The sequence below is a fragment of the Taeniopygia guttata genome, chromosome 27 (assembly GCF_048771995.1).
Source record: "Taeniopygia guttata chromosome 27, bTaeGut7.mat, whole genome shotgun sequence".
Lineage (NCBI taxonomy): Eukaryota > Metazoa > Chordata > Aves > Passeriformes > Estrildidae > Taeniopygia > Taeniopygia guttata.
In genome coordinates, this window is record NC_133052.1 from 4426932 (window position 1) to 4451635 (window position 24704).

Consider the following 24704-nt stretch of genomic DNA (forward strand, 5'->3'; position numbering starts at 1 on the left):
ATTCCAACAAAAAGGATGGGGACTCTTTCATTCCAGAGATTCCCATTGAAAGGGTCAGTCATTTGCCAGGGTTGCACTTGTTCAAAAACACAGTGTTCCATGGTAGCTCCCCAACAGGGGAAGAATTCCTGTCAGCAAGACTTCTCCACTGTGGCCTTCTCTCCACTGTAGTGGACATTCTTGCCAGGAATCTTTTCGGGTGCAGGCTCCTCATGGGGTCACAGCTTCCTTTATGATTTATTTACCTGCAAAGAGCCTCATAGTTTTATGTGGGGTTGCTAGTTGGAGACTGACACATGACACCACACACTGAGAGCCATCATCAAACAGCAGTGTTTTATTATGGAAGGTCTTTATGTAGAGGGTTTGAAACTCCTGGTTAAAACAGCTGACTGGTTGAGATCACTCTCTGCTCAGATGTCTGGCCAGTGCTGTGCCTGCATCTAAGCTTGGACAGGGTTGGCTGAGGGTCCCCTGTATAGGTCTGAATCCAACCCATTCTACTGTGACACCACAGAACAGCTGACCCCAGTCAGCCCATCTGGGTGCGTGCTGCCAACCCCAACCTATGAAACCCCTCAGTCCTGTGTGCCTGGAGAGCAGCTGGACAGAACAGTAAATGTGGGGGTGGTGTCAGAAAAGAGGAGGTTGTGGGCTGTCCTCAAGCATTGCTGGTTCCCATGTACCCCTTTTGACCCCCCATTTATGTCAAGCTGGGGAACCATCTTTCTCCCCTGGTAGTTATAGTGGTGTATAAAGGAATGTGTTTGTGAGCTTCAAGAGAAAAGGCACAAAGTAAAATCCACTGTAGAGTGTCCCAAGCCCTGAGCTCACTGGAAAAGTTGACACAGATGGAAAGAGAAGCAGAGGCCAAAGCTTGGATGCAAAACAACTTTATTGACTCAAAGCAAGACAAAGGAGGAGGTTCCCAGAGAGCATCAGGAGCAGCCACTGAGGGACATTTGCAGTGTCCCTCGGCCTGCCCTCCAGATACAAAGAAGGAGGAAAGCTTGGAGGTCCAACTAGGCTGACATTGAGTGCTGGTGACAAGAAATGAATGGAAGAGAAAGAAAAGAAGAATGAAACAAAAGTCATAAGTCCTCCATACAATGTCCCAAAATTCTGTCTTCATTCCAGCTCCATGATCTGAGGTCTTGGAGGTTCTTGCCCAAGGATGTTGGCATCAGCATTCTTAGCAGGGACGACATCTGCTGCCACCATAGCAGTTGGTGATGCAGGAGATGTCAAAGCCCCCAGAGCTGATGGGCACTCCGCCACAGCTGAGGATGTTGCCAACAGCAGCAGAAGTGGAGGATCCCACGGCGGTGTTCTGTGGGGAGGAGCTGAGGATGGGGCCGGGCAGGGTCACCAGCACAGCAGGCGGCTGAATGACAACGTGGGAGCTCTGGCACTGCCTGACACAGCACTCATTGCAGCTGCTGGCCAGCGGGCAGGGGCCGCAGGGCTGGCAGCAAGGGTTGCAGGGCTGGCAGCAGGACATGGCTCGGGATCACAGGTGCACCTGGCACAGAGGGCAGGGAGAAGCACAAAGTGAGGACACATGAGAAGCAGCACTGCACCCAAACCCCCTGCAGCCCAGGCACCTCCTGACCCCCACTGCACTGCCCAGTTCAACGCCCAGGAGTCATCTCAGACAAGCCTCAGCCTCTCTCTGTCTGCACATAACCTTCTGTCCCCTGCCCTCTCCCAGCAGAAGCAGCTCCCATCCCTGCACTTCAATTGCCCCTCTCAGCTGAGACCTCCAGCCAGGCAAGAGCTGCTCTTGAAGCAGCAGGAGGCGGAGGAGAAGAGGCCCCCCACTCACCTGGTTCCTGAGGAAGAGGAGGAGGTGAGAGAAGTGGATGAGAGAGCAGAGACTTGGGCTGCCTTTTATAGCAGTCCTGCCCTGCTTTAAGCCCTGAGGCACCTTTGTGGAAGTCATAATTTTCTGACCTGTTCATGTCAGATGTGCACCATTGCAGTTAATGGTAGAGGCTGTGTCCTGGTTTCCTGCATTTCTGCCTTTTCATTTCCTGGCTTTTGTCCTGTGCGTTCCTATCTGAGGACTTGTGTTACGGCCGGAATGAGAGGCCCAAGAATTTCCGGGATATAAACTCATCCACACAGACTGACTGCTCAGATCATGGTCTGGTGGCATTCCATGAGGTCACAAAATGCATCTTAATTCCTCTCTTCAGGTCAGCATTCAGTCAACAGTCCGTGCACATTTCTGCACCACATTCTTGTTCTTCTGCTGTGTTGTGGTTTGCTTCTCTACAGGAGCCGCAGCAAGGATGCTTCTCCCCAAAGAGTGTTGCCCTTCCTACCTAGGGTGCATTGTCCAACCACATGCTGGTCTTTCTCACCATATATTCTTTACTGACAATCCTTGGTTGTTATTACTGTCTCTGCTGGGTTGACCTTGGATGGATGGCCAGTGCTCGACAGCCACGCTATCACTCCAACTTCTGAAGTGGACAGGGAAGTAAAAGAAAGGCGCAAAAACTAACTTGAGGCATGGGTTATGGTGGTTGTCCAAAGTGGGGTAAGGTGGTTAGCTAAATAATACTTTGCTCTTGAAATTTTGCTTCATGCTGTGATGGATCCTGTTCCTTGTGTAATAGCTGAATGATTTGGAAGCTGGGGAAGAAGGCTGAAGCAATGGGCTCTGTGTCATTGAAGAGTCCAGTGTCTCCCACCATGTCTGACTGAGTCAGCTTTGGCTGGGTCCAAAAGGGACTCAGCGCTGCTGAGCCCAACACAGAGTACATTTGTCACACTGGTGATGCCTCTGTGAAAGCCTATTTCATTAGAAATGGTTTGGTTTGGGAGGAAAGGGTTAAAAGCAGAAGAATTAGGAGGATGATTGCAGATTCACTCAAGTGACTTTGCAGCTGAGAATTCCAGGACCTGGAGAGTATCAGTGTGGGAAACACCAAAAGCATGCCTACTACTGCTTTAACCAGTGTTTGGAGAAGTAGCATCTCTGTGTAGAGACAATGCCAGTGTTGGGAGAGACTTGGAGGCGCTCTCATGGATGTTTTTGATCTCCCTGTTTTGGGAGAGAGAAGATCAAAGCTCGAAGATCACAAAAAGCCCAGGGAGATCACAGCACTGGTGTAAAGAGGAGCCCTACTAGCAAGGACTGAGCCAAAGGGGAAAAATATTCCCACTTGTGCATCTCCACCAAAGTGTTCCCTTGGTCTTCTGTGTGGAGAAAGGCAAGGAAATAAGTCTGCTCTTTGCCTTTGCACCATGGTTTTGTGGTTGTTCCATCCACCTGACTGTGTCAACTCAAAATCTTGAGATGGAAGGGAACCTAAGCAACATTTTCTTTCATTTGCAACACTCCACCCACCGCCCAAAATATGGAGAAGGATGGCACCCACAAAATCAAGTGGCTCAATGTCCTCAGCAACCTTGCCTTAACATTTCTACGAGTGAGAATAAACTTTTCTGTGCAACTTCTTCCAGTGCTGCACCACCCTCACTGTCAGGGTATCCATGTCAGATCCAATGGAAAGGGCACAAGGAAGATCCATAGCAGGGATTCCCACTCTCTGCTTTTCCCACTTTCTCCTGACGTGACTGGAGGAGTTCTCAGAGGTAAAGGAGAAGAAATAGGCCCGGGGTGGATGCAAAAAGAACTTTATTAAGTCTAAAGAAGAGAAGAAGGAGATTCTCAGAGGTAGCAGCCGGAGCAGCCGCTAAGATGCAGAGGTCTTTGCATCTGATCAGCTTGCAGGAACCAGGGAGAGGAGGGGTGGGGGGACAGAACGACTAGGCTGCCATTGGCACATGGTGAAAGGAAAGGAGTGAGAAGAAGGAACTAATAGCAAAAGAGGCTAAATGCCAAGTTACAATATTTTGTCTGCATTCATGGAGCATGTCCTGATGTCTTGGAGGTTCTTGCCTGAGGATGTTGGAATCAGCGTGTTTAGCAGGGACGACAGCATCTGCTGCCACCACAGCAGTTGGTGATGCAGGAGATGTCAAAGCCCCCAGAGCTGATGGGCACTCCCTCAGAGCTGAGGATGCTGCCAACAGCAGCAGAGGTGGAGGATCCCACGGCGGTGTTCTGTGGGGAGGAGCTGAGGATGGGCCCGGGCAGGGTCACCAGCACAGCAGGCGGCTGAATGACAACGTGGGAGCTCTGGCACTGCCTGACACAGCACTCAGTGCAGCTGCCGGCCAGCGGGCAGGGGCCGCAGGGCTGGCAGCAAGGGTTGCAGGGCTGGCACTGCTGGCACTTCTCAGAGCAGGACATGTCTCGAGCCTGGTGCTGCACCTGGCACAGAGGGCAGGGAGGAAGCAGAGCACACGCACACCTGAGACACAGCCCGCAAGGCACCCCCAGCAGGACAAGGCCCCTGCTGCCTGCGCAGCTCCAGCCTGTGCAGGCCCAGCCTGGGGATCCTTTGCCTGAGCCCAGCACGGTCCTTCCGAGCTCAGCCAGGCCCCGCTGTGCTCCTGCCTAACCGGGATGAAAATCAGCACCTCAGCCCAGCCTCAGCCTCTGGCCAGAGCACACGGTCTCCCCTCTGCCCACACCAACACCATTGCAAAACACTCCCAGAAGCACAAGGAGCAGGAACAAGGAACAGAAAAATCAATGCTGTCATGGAGAGGCTGGAGGATAAAGGGGCTTCCAACTCACCTGGTTCCCAAGGAGGAGGAGGTGACAGAAGTTGTTGAGAGAGCCACCAGTTCAGCTGCCTTTTATCCTGGCCCCACAGTGCCTCAGGGCCCACAGTTTGAGCTGCACAAGTGATGATATTCTTGCATGATCCCAAATGAATGGAAAGATTTCTAGGAATGGTATGGCATGAGTTGGTTTTTCCGTCTACAATGACTTTGCATTTCCTGGCTCACATCATTCCCATTCCTTCATGGACCCTATTTTGAATGCTGGTATGTGAGATCCCATGTTTCCTGGGGCCAAGGATGCGTTGGTGTGTAAGAGACATGACCTAGGTGCAGAAGGGAACCCAAAGAGGCAGGTGATTCCAGCCTGAGGCATTCTTTTGGATATTTTATGTTGGTGCTGGCTGGCAGGGCCTTCTTTGTTCACTGCCCTCCAGTCCTTTGCTCACCACCTAATGGCTCCTCGATGTGATTTGTCCTTTCAATGAAACTCTTTCTCCTTGGCCTTCATAGTGCTTGAGACTCCTGTAGCCCTTCAGACTGAGCTTCTGCCTGCTTGGTGTTCCCAGAATGTGCTCTGACTGGGAACTTCCCTGCACCTCCTCACTCACATCCCTTCCTCAGGCCTCTGCCCCCTGTGCTCCCCCACAATAATGTGCATGCTATTGTGGCTGTGCCCCAGTGTGTGCCAGTGTCTGCACATCCCTGTGCTTGTGCCCTGCTGGGAACACCCCTGAGAGCCTCTGGCCTGCACAGGGATGGTTGTGCTCAGATCAGGGCACTTGTGTGCAACCCCCCTGCCCGTGTGCCTGTGCCCGTGTGCTGGGCTCTGTGCCTCTGGGGTCATCTCTGAGCACAGCTGGGCAGGCTGGCAGTGTGTCAGTGCCCCTGTGTGTGTGTCCACAGCTGGGCCTGAGCTGAGCTCTCAGCCCAGCCATTGCACGCTCCGTAGGGCCTTCCCTGCCCAGCAGTGCCAGCCCCTCACACACACTCAGGGACCACTGCCTTCTCTTCAGGCATCTGGAGAGGGCCACGGCACCCACATCTCTCAATGAAAGTCCCAAACCCAGGCTATCCCTTTGATGCCACATCCAGGCAGCCTTGGGGCACTCAGGTGTTTCCCACTGTCCTTGTTCCTGCCTCATGTGGAGGCTTGGATGTGACAGTGTTCTGGTGGCTCTGTGGGATGGGAAATCCAGCGGCCACAGTGGCCTTTCTCCTGAGCCATGAGCTGTGGGGAAATGATGCTGTCAAAAATAATGTGTCAAGTGGAGAAAAACATTTGACCGTGTCTGAGATGTGGAGACAGAAGACGGGAGAATTTCTCCTTTCCCACATCCAGAATAAGAAAATGTGGCAGACTCCAAAAGGAGTTGGGTGGTACTCCAACAGGGTGGGTGGATGATTTTGGTTCTGTCCTCATGCTTACTTGACTCTGTGAAACCCCTCAGCCCTGCCAGTTTGGTTAGTCGCTGAGCAGAAGACTAATGTGAGGAAGGTGTTTGAAGAGAGGAGGTTGTGGACTCTCCCCAGGAATGCTGTTTCCCATTCCCACTCCTGTGACCTTTGACATCATCTTCTCGTGATGATCACTATTTTGGGGGAGCATGGGATTTGTTTGGGAGATGCAAGAGAAAAGGCACAAAGTAACATCCACCACAAATTGTCCAAGCTTGTCTTCCTGCACCTTTTGCCCTGAGCTGACTGGAAGAGTTCCCACACAAGGAAGGAGAAAGCAGAGGGCCAGGTTTGGATGCAAAACAACTTTATTGAGTCTAAGGAAGAGAAGGAGAAAGCTGAAAGAGGACATCACAAGCAGCCGCTGGGGTATAATTAGGGTATCCATTTACCTGGACTGCAGAGTGACAGATATAGGAGGGAGGCAAAGAGGTCCCACTAGGCTGGCATTGGGTGGTGCTGACAGGAAGGGAAGGGAAGAGAAGAGAGTGGATGAAAATAGCAGCAAACCAAACGCACAAAATCATTGTTCCAAAGATGCATCTTCATTTCAGTTCCATATTCTAAGGCTGTGGAGGTTCTTGCCCAAGGATGTTGGAAGCATCTTTAGCAGGGGGGACAGCATCTGCTGCCATAGCAGTTGGTGATGCAGGAGATGTCAAAGCCCCCAGAGCTGATGGGCACCCCACCACAGCTGAGGATGTTGCCAACAGCAGCAGAGGTGGAAGATCCCACGGCGGTGTTCTGTGGGGAGGAGCTGAGGATGGGGCCGGGCAGGGTCACCAGCACAGCAGGCGGCTCAATGACAACGTGGGAGCTCTGGCACTGCCTGACACAGCACTCATTGCAGCTGTTGGCCAGCGGGCAGGGGCCGCAGGGCTGGCAGCAAGGGTCGCAGGGCTGGCAGCAGGACATGGCTCGGGGTCACAGGTGCACCTGACACAGAGGGCAGGGAGAAGCACAAAGTGAGGACACATGAGAAGCAGCACTGCACCCAAACCCCCTGCAGCTCAGGCACCTCCGGGCCCCCACTGCACTGACCAGCTCAAAGCCCAGGAGCCACCTCAGCCAAGTCCCAGCTTCTCCCTGTCTGCACCAGACCTTCTCTCCCCGGCCCTCTCCCAATAGGAGCAGCTCCCAGCCCTGGTCTCCTATGTCTCCTTTCACCTGCGATCTCCAGCCAGGCAAGAGCTGCTCTTGAAGCAGCAGCAGGAGGAGGAGAAGAAGAGGCTTCCCACTCACCTGATTCCTGAGGAGGAGGAGGATGTGAGCAAAGTGGATAAGAGAGCAGAGACTTGGGCTGCCTTTTATAGCTATGCTGCCTTGCCTAAAGACCCAGAGGCACCTTTGTGGAAGTCGTAATTTTCTGACCAGCTATGTCAAATGCAAACTATCCCAGCTAATGGTAGGGGCTGTGTCCTGATTTCCTGCACTGCAGCCTCTACTTCCCGGCTTCTTCCCTGTGCGTTCCTATCTGAAGACTCCTTCTAGGGCCAGGATGAACGGCTCAAGGATTTCCAGGATATAAACACGTCAGAGTAGGCAGAATGCTGGGATCATTGTCTGGTGGCATTCCATGCAGGCTCATGACCTGAACCTGTGTCATTCCTGTGGGTTTGTTTGTGGCAAAATGCTCAGGGCAACACTCTCATTCTTCCTCTGTAGCTGCCCATCTCTCTCGCATCTCTTTGTGACATCCTATGAGTTTTCACGTGCAGCCTGTTTTCCTGGCCCATTTTGGGAATGGATAGGGGACATAAAGTATTCTTTGTGCTCTTGCTTCCCTCTAATACAATTAACTTTCGCCAACAGTCCATGTCCGCTTCTGCAGCTTGTTGCTGCTCTTGCCCTGGGCTGGATTAGCAGCTGTGCTTGGTGGCCCTTGGCTGGATGGATGATGCCCAGCAAGCTGCTCTATCAATCCATTTCCTCAGGGGATCACGGAAGATAATATCCATCAGAGATCAATTTGAACCTTGATGGAAGGGACTTTGCTAAAGCAATAGTGAAAGGTTATGCATGCACAAGTACACTGGGAAAAAAATTGTCATGGCCTCCTTCCGTCAGGAAATGATGGCTGGCAGTTTCCCAGGAAGCAAGGCTTCCTCATGTGTTGTGGTTGCTCACAAGGAAAAACTTTGTAACTCAGGCTGCAGAAATGGGCTTTGTGAGAAGAGTCCAGTGTCTCCAGCCATGTCTGACTGTGTCAGCTCCAGCTGTGTCCAAAGGGGACTCAGACCTGTTCCCCACTGAGCACATTTGTCACACTGCTGAGGCCTCTGGGAAAGCAGGTTTTATTAGAAATGGTTTGGACTGGAAGGCAACTCCAAAACCTTTTATTCCTGTCCTCCTGCCTTTAATAGTTGGGCACCCACTAAACCAGCTGGCTCAAAGCAGGGTTGAACCTTATCTTGCACAGTTCCAGTGTTGAGCATCCAAAACCTTTCTGGGCACTTTAGTACACTGCCTCATCATCCTGACAGAGAGGGACATCTTTGTGAGCTCCAAGGGGAAGGGAAAAAAAATTGAACGAAAAAAATTGCACCAAGAAAGTTGCAGGGATGGCACTGCTGGGCTTCCTCCAGCCTTTTGCAAGTGTGGGAACTGGAAGAGTTGTCACAGAAGGAAGGACAAATGATTGGCGAAGGTCAGAATGCACAAACAACTTTATTGAATCAAAAGAAGAAAATATGGAGGCTCAGTGAGGGCACTCGATGGCAGAAACTCAGATGCCCCAGTGATATGTGACATCCGGGCCTGCCAAGGGAAGGAGGCCAAGACGTCCCACTGGCTGACATTGAGTGTTGGAGACAGGAAAGGAAGAAGAGAGGGAAATGAGAGCAAGAGAAGATGAAAGAACAATCTGAAGCTCTAAATCAAATGTCTTAGGTTCTGTCTTCATTCCCGCAGCATGTCCTGAGGTTGTGGAGGTTCTTGCCTGAGGATGTTGGCATCAGCATGTTTAGCAGGAACGACAGCATCTGCTGCCACCATAGCAGTTGGTGATGCAGGAGATGTCAAAGCCCCCGGAGCTGATGGGCACTCCCTCAGAGCTGAGGATGCTGCCAACAGCAGCGGAGGTGGAGGATCCCACGGCGGTGTTCTGTGGGGAGGAGCTGAGGATGGGCCCGGGCAGGGTCACCAGCACAGCAGGCGGCTGAATGACAACGTGGGAGCTCTGGCACTGCCTGACACAGCACTCAGTGCAGCTGCTGGCCAGCGGGCAGGGGCCGCAGGGCTGGCAGCAAGGGTTGCAGGGCTGGCACTGCTGGCACTTCTCAGAGCAGGACATGTCTCGAGCCTGGCGCTGCACCTGGCACAGAGGGCAGGGAGGAAGCAGAGCACACGCACACCTGAGACACAGCCCGCAAGGCACCCCCAGCAGGACAAGGCCCCTGCTGCCTGCTCAGCTCCAGCCTGTGCAGGCCCAGCCTGGGGATCCTTTGCCTGAGCCCAGCACGGTCCTTCCGAGCTCAGCCAGGCCCAGCTGTGCTCCTGCCTAACCGGGATGAAAATCAGCACCTCAGCCCAGCCTCAGCCTCTGGCCAGAACACACGGTCTCCCCTCTGCCCACACCACCACCATTGCAGAGCACCCACAGAAGCACAAGGAGCAGGAACAAGGAACAGAAAGATCAATGCAGTCATGGAGAGGGTGGAGGTTAAAGGGGCTTCCAACTCACCTGATTCCCAAGAAGGAGGAGGTGACAGAAGTTGTTGAGAGAGCCACCAGTTCAGCTGCCTTTTATCCTGGCCCCACAGTGCCTCAGGGCCCACAGTTTGAGCTGCACAAGTGATGATATTCCTGCATGATCTAAATGAACGGAAAGATTTCTAGGAATGGTATGGCATGAGTTGGTTTTTCCGTCTACAATGACTTTGCATTTCCTGGCTCACATCATTCCCATTCCTTCATGGACCTTTTTTGAATGCTGGTATGTGAGATCCCATGTTTCCTGGGGCCAAGGATGCGTTGGTGTGTGTAAGAGACATGACCCAAAGAGGCAGGTGATTCCAGCCTGAGGCATTCTTTTGGATATTTTATGTTGGTGCTGGCTGGCAGGGCCTCCTTTGTTCACTGCCCTCCAGTCTTTTGCTCACCACCTAATGGCTCCTCTATGTGATTTGTCCTTTCAATGAAACTCTTTCTCCTTTGCCTTCATAGTGCTTGAGACTCCTGTAGCCCTTCAGACTGAGCTTCTGCCTGCTTGGTGTTCCCAGAATCTGCTCTGACTGGGAACTTCCCTGCACCTCCTCACTCACATCCCTTCCTCAGGCCTCTGCCCCCTGTGCTCCCCCACAATAATGTGCATGCTATTGTGGCTGTGCCCCAGTGTGTGCCAGTGTCTGCACATCCCTGTGCTTGTGCCCTGCTGGGAACACCCCTGAGAGCCTCTGGCCTGCACAGGGATGGTTGTGCTCAGATCAGGGCACTTGTGTGCAACCGCCCTGCCCGTGTGCCTGTGCCCGTGTGCTGGGCTCTGTGCCTCTGGGGTCATCTCTGAGCACAGCTGGGCAGGCTGGCAGTGTGTCAGTGCCCCTGTGTGTGTGTCCACAGCTGGGCCTGAGCTGAGCTCTCAGCCCAGCCATTGTATTCCCCGTAGGGCCTTCCCTGCCCAGCAGTGCCAGCCCCTCACACACACTCAGGGCCCAGTTCCTTCTCTCCAGGCATCTGGAGAGGGCCACGGCACCCACATCTCTGAAGGACGGTCCCAAACCCAGGCCATCCCTTTGATGCCACATCCAGGCAGCCTTGGGGCACTCAGGTGTTTCCCACTGTCCGTGTTCCTGCCTCATGGGGAGGTTTGGATGTGACAGTGTTCTGGTGGCTCTGTGGGATGGGGCAGTCCTGCAGCCACAGTGGCCTTTGTCCTGAGTCAGGAGCTGTGGGAAAATGATGCTGTGAAAAAGAAGGAGTCAAGTCAAGAAAAACATTTGACTATGTTTGGGATGTGGAGGCCAGAAGGTGGGAGAATTTATCTACTAACACATCCAGAATAAGAAAAAGTGCCAGACTCCAGCAGGGTGGGAGGATGGTTTTGCTTATGTCCTCATGCTTACTTGACCCTGTGAAACCTCTCAGCTCTCCCAATGTGGTTGAAAGCTGAGCAGAAATCTAATGGGAGAGAGATGTTTGAAGAGCGGAGGTTGTGGACTATCCCCAGGCACTGCTATTTCCCATTCCCACTCCTGTGACCTTTGACATCATCTTCTTGTGATGATCAGTATTTTGGGGAAGCCAGGGATTTGTTTGGGAGCTGCAATAGGGAAAGCACGTAGTAATGGCCACCAACTTGTCTTCCAGCACCTTTTGCCCGGGGCTGACTGGAAGAGTTCCAACACAAGGAAGGAGAAAGCAGAGAACCAGGTTTGGATGCAAAACAACTTTATTGAGTCTAAGGAAGAGAATGAGGGAGCTGAAAAAGGACACTAGGAGCAGCCAGCAGGGTGCAGTGGGGGTGTCCATTTGCCTGTCCTGCAGAGGGACAGAGGGAGGCAAACAGATTCCACTGAGCTGGCACTGGGTGGTGCTGAAAGGAAGTGAAGCGAAGAGAAGAGAGTGGAGGAAAAGAGCAGCAAACCAAGGGCACAAATTCGTTATTCCAAAGATCCATGTTCAGTGCAGCTCCATATTCTAAGGTTGTGGATGTTTTTGCCCAAGGATGTTGGCAGCATCTTTAGCAGGGGGGACAGCATCTGCTGCCATAGCAGTTGGTGATGCAGGAGATGTCAAAGCCCCCAGAGCTGATGGGCACTCCGCCACAGCTGAGGATGTTGCCAACAGCAGCAGAGGTGGAGGATCCCACGGCGGTGTTCTGTGGGGAGGAGCTGAGGATGGGGCCGGGCAGGGTCACCAGCACAGCAGGCGGCTGAATGACAACGTGGGAGCTCTGGCACTGCCTGACACAGCACTCATTGCAGCTGCTGGCCAGCGGGCAGGGGCCGCAGGGCTGGCAGCAAGGGTTGCAGGGCTGGCAGCAGGACATGGCTCGGGGTCACAGGTGCACCTGGCACAGAGGGCAGGGAGAAGCACAAAGTGAGGACACATGAGAAGCAGCAGTGCACCCAAACCCCCTGCAGCCCAGGCACCTCCTGACCCCCACTGCACTGACCAGCTCAAAGCCCAGGAGTCACCTCCATGGAAGTCCCAGCCTTACTTGATCTGCACAAGACCTTCTCTCCCCTGCCCTCTCCCAATAGGAGCAGCTCCCAGCCCTGGTCTCCTATATCTCCTTTCACCTGCGATCTACAGCCAGGCAAGAGCTGCTCTTGAAGCAGCAGCAGGAGCAGGAGAAGAAGAGGCTTCCCACTCACCTGATTCCTGAGGAGGAGGAGGATGTGAGCAAAGTGGATAAGAGAGCAGAGACTTGGGCTGCCTTTTATAGCTATGCTGCCTTGCCTAAAGGCTCAGAGGCACCTTGGTGGAAGTCGTAATTTTCTGACCAGCTTATGTCAAATGCAAACTATCCCAGCTAATGGTAGGGGCTGTGTCCTGATTTCCTGCACTGCAGCCTCTACTTCCCGGCTTCTGCCCTGTGCGTTCCTATCTGAAGACTCCTTCTAGAGCCAGGATGAACGGCTCAAGGATTTCCAGGATATAAACACGTCAGAGTAGGCAGAATGCTGGGATCATGGTCTGGTGGCATTCCATGCAGGCTCATGACCTGAACCTGTGTCATTCCTGTGGGTTTGTTTGTAGCAAAATGCTCAGGGCAACACTCTCATTCTTCCTGTGTAGCTGCCCATCTCTCTCGCATCTCTTTGTGACATCCTATGAGTTTTCACGTGCAGCCTGTTTTCCTGGCTCATTTTGGGAATGGATAGGGGACATAAAGTATTCTTCGTGCTCTTGCTTCCCTCTAATGCAATTAACTTTCGCCAACAGTCCATGCCCGCTTCTGCAGCTTGTTCCTGCTCTTGCCCTGGGCTGGATTAGCAGCTGTGCTTGGTGGCCCTTGGCTGGATGGATGATGCCCAGCAAGCTGCTCTATCAATCCATTTCCCCAGGGGATCACGGAAGATAATATCCATCAGAGAACAATTTGAACCTTGATGGAAGGGAGTTTGCTAAAGCAATAGTGAAAGGTTATGCATGCACAAGTACACTGGGAAAAAAATTGTCATGGCCTCCTTCCATCAGGAAATGATGTCTGGCAGTTTCCCAGGAAGCAAGGCTTCCTCATGTGTTGTGGTTGCTCACAAGGAAAAACTTTGTAACTCAGGCTGCAGAAATGGGCTTTGTGAGAAGAGTCCAGTGTCTCCAGCCATGTCTGACTGTGTCAGCTCCAGCTGTGTCCAAAGGGGACTCAGACCTGTCCCACACTGAGCACATTTGTCACACTGCTGAGGCCTCTGGGAAAGCAGATTTCATTAGAAATGGTTTAGGCTGTAAGGCAACTCCAAAACCTTTTATTCCTGCCCTCCTGCCTTTAATAGTTGGGCACCCACTAAACCAGCTGGCTCAAAGCAGGGTTGAACCTTATCTTGCACACTTCCAGTGTTGAGCATCCAAAACCTTTCTGGGCACTTTAGTACACTGCCTCACCATCCTGACAGAGAGGGACATCTTTGTGAGCTCCAAGGGGAAGGGAAAAAAAAATTAAACGAAAAAAATTGCACCAAGAAAGTTGCAGGGATGGCACTGCTGGGCTTCCTCCAGCCTTTTGCAAGAGTGGGAACTGGAAGAGTTGTCACAGAAGGAAGGACAAATGATTGGTGAAGGTTAGAATGCACAAACAACTTTATTGAGTCAAAAGAAGAAAATATGGAGGCTCAGAGAGGGCACTCGATGGCAGAAACTCAGATGCCCCAGTGATATGTGACATCCGGGCCTGCCAAGGGAAGAAGGCCAAGACGTCCCACTGGCTGACATTGAGTGTTGGAGACAGGAAAGGAAGAGGAGAGGGAAATGAGAGCAAGAGAAGAAGAAGGAAAGAAAAATCTGAAGCTCTAAATCAAATTACTTAGGTTCTGTCTTCATTCCCGCAGCATGTCCTGAGGTTGTGGAGGTTCTTGCCTGAGGATGTTGGCATCAGCATGTTTAGCAGGGACGACAGCATCTGCTGCCACCACAGCAGTTGGTGATGCAGGAGATGTCAAAGCCCCCAGAGCTGATGGGCACTCCCTCAGAGCTGAGGATGCTGCCAACAGCAGCGGAGGTAGAAGATCCCACGGCGGTGTTCTGTGGGGAGGAGCTGAGGATGGGCCCGGGCAGGGTCACCAGCACAGCAGGCGGCTGAATGACAACGTGGGAGCTCTGGCACTGCCTGACACAGCACTCAGTGCAGCTGCTGGCCAGCGGGCAGGGGCCGCAGGGCTGGCAGCAAGGGTTGCAGGGCTGGCACTGCTGGCACTTCTCAGGGCAGGACATGTCTTGAGCCTGGCGCTGCACCTGGCACAGAGGGCAGGGAGGAAGCAGAGCACACGCACACCTGAGACACAGCCCGCAAGGCACCCCCAGCAGGACAAGGCCCCTGCTGCCTGCGCAGCTCCAGCCTGTGCAGGCCCAGCCTGGGGATCCTTTGCCTGAGCCCAGCACGGTCCTTCCGAGCTCAGCCAGGCCCAGCTGTGCTCCTGCCTAACCGGGATGAAAATCAGCACCTCAGCCCAGCCTCAGCCTCTGGCCAGAGCACACGGTCTCCCCTCTGCCTACACCACCACCATTGCAGAACACCCACAGAAGCACAAGGAGCAGGAACAAGGGCCGAAAAGATCAATCCTGTCATGGAGAGGCTGGAGGATAAAGGGGCTTCCAACTCACCTGGTTCCCAATGAAAATGAGGTGACAGAAGTTGTTGAGAGAGCCACCAGTTCAGCTGCCTTTTATCCTGGCCCCACAGTGCCTCAGGGCCCACAGTTTGAGCTGCACAAGTGATGATATTCCCGCATGATCCCAAATGAATAGAAAGATTTCTAGGAATGGTATGGCATGAGTTGGTTTTTCCGTCTACAATGACTTTGCATTTCCTGGCTCACATCATTCCCATTCCTTCATGGACCTTTTTTGAATGCTGGTATGTGAGATCCCATGTTTCCTGGGGCCAAGGATGCGTCGGTGTGTGTAAGAGACATGACCTAGGTGCAGAAGGGAACCCAAAGAGGCAGGTGATTCCAGCCTGAGGCATTCTTTTGGATATTTTATGTTGGTGCTGGCTGGCAGGGCCTTCTTTGTTCACTACCCTCCAGTCTTTTGCTCACCGCCTAATGGCTCCTCGATGTGATTTGTCCTTTCAGTGAAACTCTTTCTCCTTGGCCTTCATAGTGCTTGAGACTCCTGAAGCCCTTCAGACTGAGCTTCTGCCTGCTTGGTGTTCCCAGAATCTGCTCTGACTGGGAACGTCCCTGCACCTCCTCACTCACATCCCTTCCTCAGGCCTCTGCCCCCTGTGCTCCCCCGCAATAATGTGCATGCTATTGTGGCTGTGCCCTAGTGTGTGCCAGTGTCTGCACATCCCTGTGCTTGTGCCCTGCTGGGAACACCCCTGAGAGCCTCTGGCCTGCGCAGGGATGGTTGTGCTCAGGTCAGGGCACTTGTGTGCAACCCCCCTGCCCGTGTGCCTGTGCCCGTGTGCTGGGCTCTGTGCCTCTGGGGTCATCTCTGAGCACAGCTGGGCAGGCTGGCAGTGTGTCAGTGCCCCTGTGTGTGTGTCCACAGCTGGGCCTGAGCTGAGCTCTCAGCCCAGCCATTGCACGCTCCGTAGGGCCTTCCCTGCCCAGCAGTGCCAGCCCCTCACACACACTCAGGGCCCAGTTCCTTCTCTGCAGGAACCTGGAGAGGGCCACGGCACCCACATCTCTCAATGAAAGTCCCAAACTCAGGCTATCCCTTTGATGCCACATCCAGGCAGCCTTGGGGCACTCAGGTGTTTCCCACTGTCCTTGATCCTGCCTCATGTGGAGGCTTGGATGTGGCAGTGTTCTGGTGGCTCTGTGAAGTTCGTGGGTCCCGTGGCCACAGTGGCCTTTTCCTGAACCACAAGGTATGGAAAATGATGGTGTCAAAGAGAGTGAGGCACCTGGAGAAACTGTTTGATCGTTTCTGGGAGGTGGTGGCCAGAAAGGGGAAGTTACTTGTCTATGACACCGAGAAGGGGAAACAGTGGCTGCTTCCAGCAAGGTGGGAGGGTGATTTTGATTCTGTCCTCGATCTAAGTGTAACCCAGAATTTCATATAAAAGAGGCTTCTGGATCATGAGAGAAAAGTAGGAGACTTGTGACATTACATGGCAAATCAGCTGGAACATGCGGACACAGGTGTTTCATTTGAAAATTCAAATGTGAATGGTAAAATTGCGTGTTTCTCCTTTGCATACTTCCAATCCTTCTTGTTCAGGTCCATCATCTGTCATGACTACTGTATTCATGCTGTGCCAGGTACTCTGAGTAACTTTCTTCCTTTGTTGCTGCAGAAATCTTTCATTGGGGAAGTAAGTGGAGTGACATCAATGCACATGCAGAAATACACACTCTGATCCACTTCGTTTATGTATTGCTGCACTGTGAGTTATGTCCAAAGACAACAATATCATATACAGAGCAGGTCAAGTAATGTTGGACAGTGCTTCCTACTCCATGCTCAGAGCCTTAGGGGCCACCATGGGGGTGCTGGAGTTGGATTTGGGACACTGGACTTCCCTGGCAGCTCAGAGCACCTCTCCTCCAGTGGGTACTGAAGAGCCTGGCTACAGTTTCACGTGGAGTGTGAAATGTTCATTGCACAGGGTGACCAACTGGGGCCTTTCCCACACCCTTCTTTTCCTTCCTCAGAAAGGCACTGTTTTGTCTAAAGATGCATCTTTGTGCCAGTTGAACAGTGAGCCAGGACTGTCTGAGGAATGTGTCAAATCCCAATGTAGCAGCCACTGCAACCCCTCTGTATGTTTCAGAGATGACCAAGGTGCTGGAGAACCTGTGCTATGAGTGATGATGTGGAGCCTTTTCTCTCTGGAAAGTAAAAGGTTTTGGAGAACTCCATCCAGTTTTCCAGCAGTTCCAGGATTCCAACAAAAAGGATGGGGACTCTTTCATTCCAGAGATTCCCATGGAAAGGGCCAGTCATTTGCCAGGGTTGCACTTGTTCAAAAACACAGTGCTCCATGGTAGCTCCCCAACAGGGGAAGAATTCCAGTCAGCAAGACTTCTCCACTGTGGCCTTCTCTCCACTGTAGTGGACATTCTTGCCAGGAATCTTTTCGGGTGCAGGCTCCTCATGGGGTCACAGCTTCCTTCATGATTCATTTACCTGCAAAGAGCCCCATAGTTTTATGTGGGGTTGCTAGTTGGAGACTGACACATGACACCACACACTGAGAGCCATCATCAAACAGCAGTGGTTTATTATGGAAGGTCTTTATGTAGAGGGTTTGAAACTCCTGGTTAAAACAGCTGACTGGTTGAGATCACTCTCTGCTCAGATGTCTGGCCAGTGCTGTGCCTGCATCTAAGCTTGGACAGGGTTGGCTGAGGGTCCCCTGTATAGGTCTGAATCCAACCCATTCTACTGTGACACCACAGAACAGCTGAGCCCAGTCAGCCCATCTGGGTGCGTGCTGCCAACCCCAACCTATGAAACCCCTCAGTCCTGTGTGCCTGGAGAGCAGCTGGACAGAACAGTAAATGTGGGGGTGGTGTCAGAAAAGAGGAGGTTGTGGGCTGTCCTCAAGCATTGCTGGTTCCCACGTACCCCTTTTGACCCCCCATTTATGTCAAGCTGGGGAACCATCTTCCTCCCCTGGTAGTTTTAGTGGTGTATAAAGGAATGTGTTTGTGAGCTTCAAGAGAAAAGGCACAAAGTAAAATCCACTGTAGAGCGTCCCAAGCCCTGAGCTCACTGGAAAAGTTGACACAGATGGAAAGAGAAGCAGAGGCCAAGGCTTGGATGCAAAACAACTTTATTGACTCACAGCAAGAAAAAGGAGGAGGTTCCCAGAGAGCATCAGGAGCAGCCACTGAGGGACATTTGCAGTGTCCCTCGGCCTGCCCTCCAGATAGAAAGAAGGAGGAAAGCCTGGAGGTCCAACTAGGCTGACATTGAGTGCTGGTGACAGGAAAGGAATGGAAGAGAAAGAACAGAAGATAAGAATGAAACAAAAGTCATAAGTCCTCCATAAAATGTCCCAAAATTCTGTCTTCATTCCAGCTCCATGATCTGAGGTCTTTGAGGTTCTTGCCCAAGGATGTTTGCATCAGCATTCTTAGCAGGGACGGCATCTGCTGCCACCATAGCAGTTGGTGATGCAGGAGATGTCAAAGCCCCCAGAGCTGATGGGCACTCCGCCACAGCTGAGGATGTTGCCAACAGCAGCAGAGGTGGAGGATCCCACGGCGGTGTTCTGTGGGGAGGAGCTGAGGATGGGGCCGGGCAGGGTCACCAGCACAGCAGGCGGCTCAATGACAACGTGGGAGCTCTGGCACTGCCTGACACAGCACTCATTGCAGCTGCTGGCCAGCGGGCAGGGGCCGCAGGGCTGGCAGCAAGGGTCGCAGGGCTGGCAGCAGGACATGGCTCGGGATCACAGGTGCACCTGGCACAGAGGGCAGGGAGAAGCACAGAGTGAGGACACATGAGAAGCAGCACTGCACCCAAACACCCTGCAGCCCAGGCACCTCCTGGCCCCCACTGCACTGCCCAGCTCAAAGCCCAGGAGTCACCTCAATGGAAGTCCCAGCCTTACTTGATCTGCACAAGACCTTCTCTCCCCTGCCCTCTCCCAATAGAAGCAGCTCCCAGCCGTGGGCGCTTATTGCCCCTCTCAGCTGAGACCTCCAGCCAGGCAAGGGCTCCTCTTGGAGTAGCAGGAGGAGGAGAAGAGGCTTCCCACTCACCTGGTTCCTGAGGAAGAGGAGGAGGTGAGAGAAGTGGATGAGAGAGCAGAGACTTGGGCTGCCTTTTATAGCAGTCCTGCCCTGCCTCAGGCCCAGAGGCACCTCAGTGGAAGTCATAATTTTCTGACCAGCTCCTGTCAAATGTGCCCCATCCCATTTAATGGTAGGGGCTGTGTCCTGGTTTCCTGTACTGCTGCCTTTTCATTTCCTGGCTAATTCTCTTTGCTTTCCTACATGAATGGTCATTTCTCAAATTGCTGGGATGGGAGACTCAAGGATTTCCTGGGCAAAACCAATGCTGAGTGCATGTAGAATGCTCAGACCATCAGCTGGCAGCATCCTCTGTGGACAAATGTGTTCACCTGTGTCATTCCTGTGGGTTTGTTTTAGTCCACGTTGTCAGGAAATGGGCATCAGTCTTGTGTTTCTTGCCCACATGCCCAAGGTATGCCACGTGAGGGGTCATGACACATCATTTTCTGTTGCTTTTCCCATCTCTTCATGATGCTCACTCAGTGTCGCACGCGGCTGTGCATCTGCTGGGAGGGTTGGACCCTGTTGCTGCTGTAACAGTGCTCAGAGAAAAATTGTGTTTGACTCACTTGGCTCATCATCTTTCTGTGCAATCTCTGGGGGTCCTCTGGGAATGCCAGGAGTTGTCATGGATCTGATCCTTGTCCAGGAGACCTGAGTAATTTTAATGAGCTGGACATGATAAAGTTTGTGCTTGCATGCACACCTGGGACCGTACTGGGATTTTGGAGAAAGCTGGGGTAGCTCTCCTGTCTGTGATGTGCAGTGGTTGTGCAGAACAAAAAAGCAAAATTGCAAACCTGAATTCCATAAACGTTGGTTTTCATCGCCTTTGGGACCTGCCAGGAAGAGTCATTTGGAAATGTGGCCTGAGGGGTGCAAAGAGGACTAGGGAGAATGTGCAGTAATGCAGACCTGATTTCCAAATGATAACATTATGGTAATCACCATAACTAGCCCAGTCTGTTCAACTTGCCAAAGACATGAAGTAGATCCACCAAGCACTTTAGATGGTTGTATTTTTTTAGGTGTTTCTTTCCAAGTCCTACATCATAGTATCTCATTTTGAGATTATTTGAAGATTCACCTGCCCTTTATTGAAGCCGAAATGTTGTTTTCCTGTTGAATTTGAAATTAACTAAATCAAATTTGCTTGGTAGTCTATTAAACCAGCCTGAACTGGTTCTTTCCTTCTGATTATTTTATTCACCTAAAATTGCTCTATACTCCCTTGTACCCCTTATTAGATGACAAGGTTTTGTAACAATGAGGAGGTTAAAGGAACATCTCACGTGCTTTGCCCATTTTCTACAAAGCCAGATCCAGACAGCTAAAGAACAGAGTCAGTGCTGGCCAAGCCTGAACTTCTCAGTGACACTGGTCAAGCCTTCATGAAAACATATTTAAGAAAAGGCAAAAACCACAGCACAGGAAGTGTGGGATGAAGCAAAACGTGTCTTTAGTTTCTTGATCACTGTCCATTCATCATCTCACTGGCACCAAATGGGAAGAGAATTCCCCTAGAGGAAAAACCCCCAAAAACCCAACCCTCAAGATAAAGATAGAAGGAATGCAGTCTTTACTCCCTGGAGAACCAGAGGCTTGTGGAGGACCACACCACGGTATTTATGTAAGGGAATGGCATTTAGCAAGAGGACTGAGACTTTCTCAGCACAATCATAAAATTCTAGAATCACAGAAGATGCTGAGTTGAAAATGACCCATCAGGAGCATCAAGTCCAACTCCTGACCCTGCACAGGACATGCCAAGACTCCCACCAAGTACCTGAGAGTGTTGTTGAAACACTTCTTGAGCTCTTTCAGTTGGTCCCTTGCAGTGACCACTTCCCTGGGGGGTCTGTTCCAGTGTTTAACCACCAAATACCCTCTGGGTGAAGAACCTTTTCCTGATATCCCACCTCAGCCTCCCTCAACTCAGCTCCACCCACTTCCTCAAGTCTTGTCACTGGTCATGAGTGTGAAAAGTTTGCTTCTTGCTCCTGAACTGCCCCTCAGGAGGATGTCAAAGATCATAGTCATGTCTGGCCTCAGTCTCATCTTCTCCTGGCTTTATGGGTTTAGTGGCCTCAGCCACTCCTCATGGAGATCCTCCAGTCCGTTCCCCATCATTGTGGCCTCCTTTGGGCATTCTGTAGTAGCTTACAGTCTTTTTATATATTCTGGTTTCCAAAAGGAGCCATGTGGAGGGGTTGCCCGTGGGGATCACACACACAGAAGGATGTGGAACTGGAGATGGTGTGGTTCTGGCAACTGAGACTAGTGCTTGGGCAGCAGGTCTCATGAGGAGCAGATGAAGCCTTGGTTTTGGGACAGAGCAAGGTGTGTTGGTATCCTGTGAGATGGACAAAGGCTCTGTCACTGCCTTGATATCGAGGCAGGAGGAGCATGTGTGGAATGTCGCATGCATCAGAGAGACCTGTGAACCTGAGCTGGTATTTGGAGCCTAGCAATGCCTTCAGAAGTTTATTTTCTGTACCCAAGACGTCATGGATACTCAGGGATAGATACTTGGTCAATTGTCCAGCGCTGAAGTCCAAGGATTAACCAGAAATTTTCAAGTACATCTGAAAACATTCCTGCATGTTGGCATTAGGAGTGAAACCACAAGTCATTTACACAGGGAAGATGGACACCTGGAACTGTCGGAACTCAAAATGTCCCTCAGACATTTTTAGAGGTTCCAGGCCTTGGTCAGAAGCATTTTAGACCCTGGCAAGCAGCTGAGAACAGCTGTGATTTTGAGTTTGAACCATGGAATGAATTACCAACTTTAAAGGTGGAACAAGCAGTCACAGAGGGTTAGATGATATGGTAAAAGTAGTCACAAATTAGAGGGTAAAATTTTTTAGTATTGTACAGGGGGGTTTTAACACCTGTACAGGGGGGTTTTACTTTGTACAGGGGGGTCAGGAGTTCTAAGATGGAGGAAAGTGGACCTGATCCTGTTCTTCCTCCTTCTTCTTCCTTACCTCCATGTTCTTGGTGATGTTGGCATTTTTCTATTGGTTTAGGCTAGGGACACACTATTCAACGTAGATGATAGATATTGGCACATTATTGTAAATATAGTACACGTAGTTTCTGGTATATAATGTTTGTACCATCCCACTGAGGGGCAGAGCCCCGCACACTGCCCTGCAGGACAGACCTGCGGCAGGGCAGCAGAACTTGTTATAGATAAGCAAAAATAAACAACCTTGAAACCAGTACAGACGAACTATGGCTTCTTCTTTGGCAACGGGGCAGAAAGACAGAGACTTTCTACAATCTCGGAATCACCAATACCCACAGATTCCGACATGGAACAAAACATTAGATCCTTTTGGAGGTGTTGGGGTCACAGCGATGGAGACTCCACTGCCCAGACTGAGTGTGTTACCAATTCTTACTTGTGAATCCCCTCAGCCCTGCGGCTCTGGGCAGCAGCTGGGCCATGCCAAGTGCTGAGGGCCTGTGTGAGGTTTGGATCTCATCTCCTGGTTCCCAGGTGTGCTGGCCACAGACCCTAGGCCAGGCAATGAAGGAAGTATAGGAAGTGATGTGCTGTGGGCTGTTCACAATTCTTGTTGTTTCCCATTGCCTCTCCTTTGGAGCCAAATTCTCCATGATGGCCTTTGGCTGCTGAGTAGCCGGGGATGTTCTTCATCAGCTCCAAGGGAAAAGGGAAGGGTGCAAAGTAAAATCCGCCACACTGAGCCCCATACTTTGTTGTCTCCACCTTTTTCCTGAGCAGACTGGAGGAGTTGCCCCAGAACAATAGACGACTCAAAGGTCAAGGCTTGAATGCAACACACTTTTAATAAGTTTAAAGGAGAAAAGGTGATGGCTGACAGAGAGCACCAGGAGCAGCCAGTAAGATGGAGCTCCCATGTGCTTTTCTTTGCACTGCTCTGCACAGGAAGGGAGGACAACAAGGCCATATTAGCCTTGGGGAGAGAGGGACAGAAAAGAAGAGGTGAGTGAAACAAGGAAGCGGTGGTCGAAAGCTCTAAATACAACTTTCTGAAGCTCTATCTCCTGCCCAAAACCAGGCTTTGAAGTCCTGGACGCTCCTGCAGGAAGACATTGCCAGCGGATTTAGCAGGGACGGCATCTGCTGCCACCATAGCAGTTGGTGATGCAGGAGATGTCAAAGCCCCCAGAGCTGATGGGCACTCCGCCACAGCTGAGGATGTTGCCAACAGCAGCAGAGGTGGAGGATCCCACGGCGGTGTTCTGTGGGGAGGAGCTGAGGATGGGGCCGGGCAGGGTCACCAGCACAGCAGGCGGCTCAATGACAACGTGGGAGCTCTGGCACTGCCTGACACAGCACTCATTGCAGCTGCTGGCCAGCGGGCAGGGGCCGCAGGGCTGGCAGCAAGGGTCGCAGGGCTGGCAGCAGGACATGGCTCGGGGTCACAGGTACACCTGGCACAGAGGGCAGGGAGAAGCACAAAGTGAGGACACATGAGAAGCAGCACTGCACCCAAACCCCCTGCAGCCCAGGCACCTCCTGGCCCCCACTGCACTGCCCAGCTCAAAGCCCAGGAGCTCCCTCAGCCAAGTCCCAGCTTCTCTCTGTCTGCGCAAGACATTCTCTCCCCGGCCCTCTCCCAGCAGAAGCAGCTCTCAGCCCTGCGCTACGACAGCCCCTCTCAGCTGAGACCTCCAGCCAGGCAAGGGCTGCTCTTGAGGCAGCAGGAGGAGGAGGAGAAGAGTCTTCCTACTCACCTGGTTCCTGAGGAAGAGGAGGAGTTGAGAGGAGTGGATGAGAGAGCAGAGACTTGAGCTGCCTTTTATAGCAGTCCTGACCTGCTTCAGGCCCAGAGGCACCTTTGTGGAAGTCATAATTTTCTGACCAGCTCATGTCAAATATGCACAATCCCAGCTAATGGTAGGGGCTGTGTCCTGTTTTCCTGCACTGCAGCCTCTATTTCCTGGCTTCTGCACTGTGTGTTCCTATCTGAAGACTCCTTCTAGGGCCAGGATGAGAGTCCCAAGAAATTCCGGGATATAAATATATCAGAGTAGGCAGAATGCTGGGATCATGGTCTGGTGGCATTCCATGCAGGCACATGTTGCAGCTTGATTCCTCCCTACTGTCTCTGCCTACTTGGTCAACAGTCCTTGCCCGTTCCTCCACCTCATTCCTCCTCTTCCCCTGTGTTGTGTAGGTGCCACAGTAAGGACACTTCTCCCAGAAAAGTGCTGACCTTCCTCTACATGGCCCCTTCTCCAGCCACATGCTGATCTTTCTCCCCACATGTTCTTACTGACAGTCCTTCGTTGTTATTACCAGCTGTTTTGGGTTGACCTTGGCTGGATGGCCAGTGTCTTGCAGCCACTCTATGACTCTTCCTTCTGAGGTGAACAGGGATGGGAAAACAAGTAGGAAATAAACTTGAATATTTAGATATGGCAGTTGGTGAAAGCAAAAGATTGTGCATGCAGTAGTACACTGGGAAAAAAAAAACAACCCACTCCTGATGCTCTACTTCCAATCAGAAAGTTCTGTCTGGCCACTTCCCAGGAAGCAGGGCTTGAGCACATGTAGTGGTGTTACTTGAAGGTAAACATTGCATATTACAAATGCCCACCTTTGTTTCTCCTTTCCCTATCTGTTGTGTCTGAGCTCATGTCATATGGCATGGAATATGCCATACTTTTACTCAATTTGGGTCAACTGTTGGAGTTTTTCCACTCCCAGGATCTTGCTACCCCCCAGCTCTTGATGGGGAAGGGAAT

General features: G+C 51.9%; 4 pseudogenes; all 4 read right to left on the reverse strand.

Annotated features, from left to right (window-relative positions):
* Nucleotides 1-1192: 1192 nt before the first annotated feature.
* Nucleotides 1193-1961, reverse strand: LOC115490749 (feather keratin Cos1-2-like; annotated as a pseudogene).
* Nucleotides 1962-11779: 9818 nt separating this feature from the next.
* Nucleotides 11780-16440, reverse strand: LOC140680699 (feather keratin Cos1-2-like; annotated as a pseudogene).
* A 1855-nt stretch (nucleotides 16441-18295) lies between these two features.
* On the reverse strand, nucleotides 18296-19083 carry LOC121471183 (feather keratin Cos1-2-like; annotated as a pseudogene).
* A 3974-nt stretch (nucleotides 19084-23057) lies between these two features.
* Nucleotides 23058-23826, reverse strand: LOC115490765 (feather keratin Cos1-2-like; annotated as a pseudogene).
* Nucleotides 23827-24704: the final 878 nt, after the last annotated feature.